We start from the raw sequence: 4,576 nt of genomic DNA on the forward strand, positions 1-4,576 counted from the left end.
TAAAAATGTCCAGATTCCAGAAAGAAAGATATTCCACACACCAAAAAGTCCTGGCGCATCGGATTGCAATAACAGCAAATAAGGTTACGAGGAAATGCGTTGTGGCGCCGTGATTATTCAAATGGTCATGTGATATTTTTATGCTTCTCTCTCACTCTCTCTCTCTCTCTCTCTGTCTCTCAGCATCTACTACCATATCCACTACAGCAACTACTATTACAACAACAACAACAACAACAACAACAACAACAACAACAACAACGAAGAGAGAGAGAGAGAGAGAGAGAGAGAGAGAGAGAGAGAGAGAGAGAGAGAGAGAGAGAGAGAGAGAGAGAGAGAGAGAGAGAGAGAGAGAGAGAGAGAGAGAGACCTTGCAAATAAATATAATAAAAAACACAAATGTATATAAAACGGATATCCAGTTAAGCAAAAAATTGAATTAAGAGCCGAAATTGTTGACTAAAAATATGACTAATTGTTTAATGTCGTCTGTTGAATAATTTATCGAAAGTATACACTCTCTCTCTCTCTCTGGGGTTTTCATAATTTTTTTCTTATTTTTCTATCATTTTTGTTTTTCCTTTCGTTTACTTTTACTTTTTTTGCCCTTTTTCTGTCATTCTTTGTCCTGTCTGCGCCTGTTTCTCTCCGCCTCACGCTCTCCCTCTCCCTCTCCCTCTCTCTCTTTAATGATTTTTTCCCTCCCTGACGTAAGAACCCTTAATAACACACTGCAATGAGACTAATTATAATCTTCCCTCAAAATATAATCGGCGGTAATTTTGGGATTCTCGTACTTGAGCGATTAGCAGAAAGGAGAATTATAAGGATGGTGATAATGATGGGAAGGATAATGTTAAGGATAAGGATAAGAAGAAGAAAAGGAAGACAACGAAATATATGTATGAAAAAAGATAATATTTGTACTCCTGTTTTTTCTTTTTCCTTTCCCTTCCTATTCTTTCTTCCTTTCTTTCAATAACACTTTTGGGTGTCAGTCCAATTTCTCTGTCCCTTCCCTTCCCTTCCCTTCCCTTTATTTTCCTTTCATTTCCTCTCCTTCCGTTCCCTTTCAACCCTTTCTTTCCCTTTATTTTCCTTTCCTTTCCTTTCCTCACCTTCCCTTCCCTTCCCTATATTTTTCTTTCCTTTCCTTTGCTCTCCTTCCCTTCCCTTCCCATCCCTTTCCTTTCCTTTCCTCTCTTTCCTTTCCCTTCCAACCCTTCCCTTCCCTTCCCATCCCTTTCCTTTCCTTTCCTCTCTTTCCTTTCCCTTCCAACCCTTCCCTTCCCAATATCTTCCTTTCCTTTCCTTTCCTCTCCTTCCGTTCCCTTCCAACCCTTCCCTTCCTTTTATTTTCCTTTCCTTCCCTTCCCTTCCAGCACTTCCCTTCTCTTTATCTTTCTTTCCTTTCCTTTGCTCTCCTTACCTTCCCTTTCCTTCCCTTTTTTCCTTTTATTTTATTTTCCTTTCCTTTCCTCTCCTTCCCTTCCCTTCATTCCCTTTCTTTCCCTTCTTCACTCTTCCCTACCTTTCCTTCTCTTTCCTTTCCTTGCCATCACTTTCCTATCCTTCCCTTACCTTCATTCCCTTTCTCTCACTTCTTTTCCTTCGCTTCCCTACCTTTCCTTCCCTTTCCTTTCGTTTCCTTTCCTTCCCATTACTTTCCTACCCTTCCCTCCTTTCCCTCCCCTTCCTTCATCTACCTGTCCCCTCACATCCCCTTCCCTCCCTTCCCCTCCACAGTTCTTTCGTTCCCTTCTGTCCTCTCTTTTCTATCCTCTCCATGTCAACAGAATCGAATACTTCCAACTCATTTTTCGTCTCTCACAAACAACACTTTTTGGTCGAGTCAATATTCCGCGTCCTTTTGTGTCGTTCAGTCTATCCTTTGTTATGCGATCTGAACACAACTCACTCGCTGGCCGGAATATGTGCACGAGTCAAGGGCAATCTCTCTCTCTCTCTCTCTCTCTCTCTCTCTCTCTCGTCACTTTTATCTTCTTCCTCTTTTTTTTTTCTCTTATTTTTTTCACTATTTTTATTTTCCTGTCTATCTTTGTCTCCAACATCATCAACATCACACTGCCGTCCCTCGCTTCTACAATCACAACACATCACCATTATCAACAACACTACAACATCGTAAACAAACACATCACACCACCAACACCAACACCAACACCTCAGCTGATGCGAAGTACAGAAATTCAGTGATGTTTTTCTATTCGTTTGTTTGTCTTCTTCTTCTTCTTCTTCTTCTTCCACTTTTTTCTTCTTCGTCTTCCTCCTCTTGCTATCCTTGTTCTCATTATATCCTCCCTCTTCCTTCTCTTTATTCCTCACTTTCTTCTCTATTTCTTTTTCTTTTTCTTGTCGCCTCCTCCTCCTTTTCCTTGCTCCTCTTCTTTTTCTGCTTCTTTTAATTCTTCATCTCTAAATCTTCTTCCTGGCCTTCATTTTCCTCTCGTCTTCCCTCCCTTCTCTTTCGTCTTCCTTTTTATCCACCTTCTCCTCTTTCTCTTCCTCTCTTTCATTTTCATCCTTTTACTTCTTCCTTTTCCTGTTGTTTGACTGTTAAATCTCCCTTCGTCTCCCAGCCTCTTTCCCTTGCCTTCCCTTCCTTTCCCGAACTGATATTCTCTATTTATTTCGGGGCTAACACACTCACATCAGACAAGACCTTTCGTAGATGTTGTGTGTAGCTATTCCCATGGGCAGTAGGCTTACGCACTCACATCAGACAAGACCTTCGTAGATGTTGTATGTATTTATTGCCATGGGTAGTAGTTTTATCCTCTTCCTCCTCCTAAGTCTACATCTCCAATCTCCGTTTTTTTTCGTTGCTCTCATATCTCCTTTCTCCTCCTCCTCCTCATTTTTTTGCATCATCTTTCTCTTTTTACACATCTTTTCTTTAGTTCTTCCTCTTCCTTCATCTTCATTTTCTATCCCCATTTGGCAGTGATATGAGCCTATTGATAGTTTGACAAGGCTTCTACACCATGGAAGTGTAAAAACGCTCGTGAGAATCCGACTCATCTCTCTTGTGGTCTTTGAAAACGTTTGCTTTGGGAGCCGGGAGCGTCTGACAGGCCTAACACGCCCATACTTGCCAAGGCTTACGTAGAAGTCTCGTGTGTCTAGTGATAGCTTGACAAGGCTTCTACACCATGGAAGTAAAAAAACGCTCGTGAGAACCCGACTCATCTCCCTTGTGGCTTTGGAAACGTTTGCTGTGGAAGCCGAGAGCGTCTGACAAGCCTAACACGCCCATACTTGCCAAGGCTTACGTGGAAGTTTCGTTTGTCTAGTGATACTCTGACAAGGCTTCTACACCATGGAAGTGAAGAACCGCTCACAAGAACCTGACTCATCTCCCTTGTGGCTTGGTAAACGTCTGTTGTGGAAGCCGAGAGCGTCTGGGAATACTGGCCTAACACACCCATACTTCCAAGGCTTACGTAGAAGTTCCGTGTGTCTAGTAATACTCTGACAAGGCTTCTACACCATGGAAGTGTAAAAACGCTCGTGAGAACCCGACTCATCTCTCTTGTGGTCTTTGAAAACGTTTGCTGTGGGAGCCAGGAGCGTCTAACAGGCCTAACACGCCCATACTTGCCAGGGCTTACGTAGAAGTCTCGTGTGTCTAGTGATAGCTTGACAAGGCTTCTACACCATGGAAGTAAAAAAACGCTCGTGAGAACCCCACTCATTTCCCTTGTGGCTTGGGAAACGTTTGCTGTGGATGACGAGAGCGTCTGGGAATACTAGCCTAACACACCCATACTTGCCAAGGCTTACGCAGAAGTTTCGTTTGTCTAGTGATACTCTGACAAGGCTTCTACACCACGAACGCTAAAAAACACGCACGAGAACCGATTTATCTCCTTTGTGGCCTATGGAAATAACTGTTGTGGGAGCTGCCAGCGTCTGAGAAAACGGGCCTTGGTAAAACTCCGCTGATGAGAAAGGTAAACCCAACAACCAGCCTCTTCCTCTTGCGGTCCCTCCCTTCCCCTTCCTTCCCTCCCGTACCTTCCCTTCCCGATGCTTTGTGGGGGCTCGGACTCGACAAACATGTATCCCGCGCCGGGAGATCAAAGGCGAGGACTAAGCTGTCTGCCGGAGAGGACAAACAAGAGAGAAATTGATCAAACAGTTGAGACGCGTGAAGTGAACAAGCGGGGAGAGGAGGATGTCTTGAGCACTCCGGCCGGGAACAGGAGAAGAAGGGAGGCGAAGAAGATGAGAGAGGAGAGGAAGATGGCCAAATGAAGATAGAAGGGACAGGAGGAGGAGAAAAATAATATGCATAAAGAGAATGACGATCGAGCAGAAGATTTTTTTTTTACAGCAAAGGAGACAGCACAAGGGACAGAAAAATGAAACTACAATAAAAAAAAAAACCGCTACTCAATGCTCCTGTAAAGAATCCGAAGAGGTGGCCGAAAGAGCAATCAATTACGTGAGAAGAGGTGTCCTGATACCTTCCTCTTGAATGATGAAAAGAATGATGACAAGAAGTGGAAGGATGGAAGATGATTTAGAAAGAGAACCAAATGAAGATAGGAGT

Source organism: Eriocheir sinensis, chromosome 52 (genome assembly GCF_024679095.1).
Source record: "Eriocheir sinensis breed Jianghai 21 chromosome 52, ASM2467909v1, whole genome shotgun sequence".
Classification (NCBI taxonomy): Eukaryota; Metazoa; Arthropoda; class Malacostraca; order Decapoda; family Varunidae; genus Eriocheir; species Eriocheir sinensis.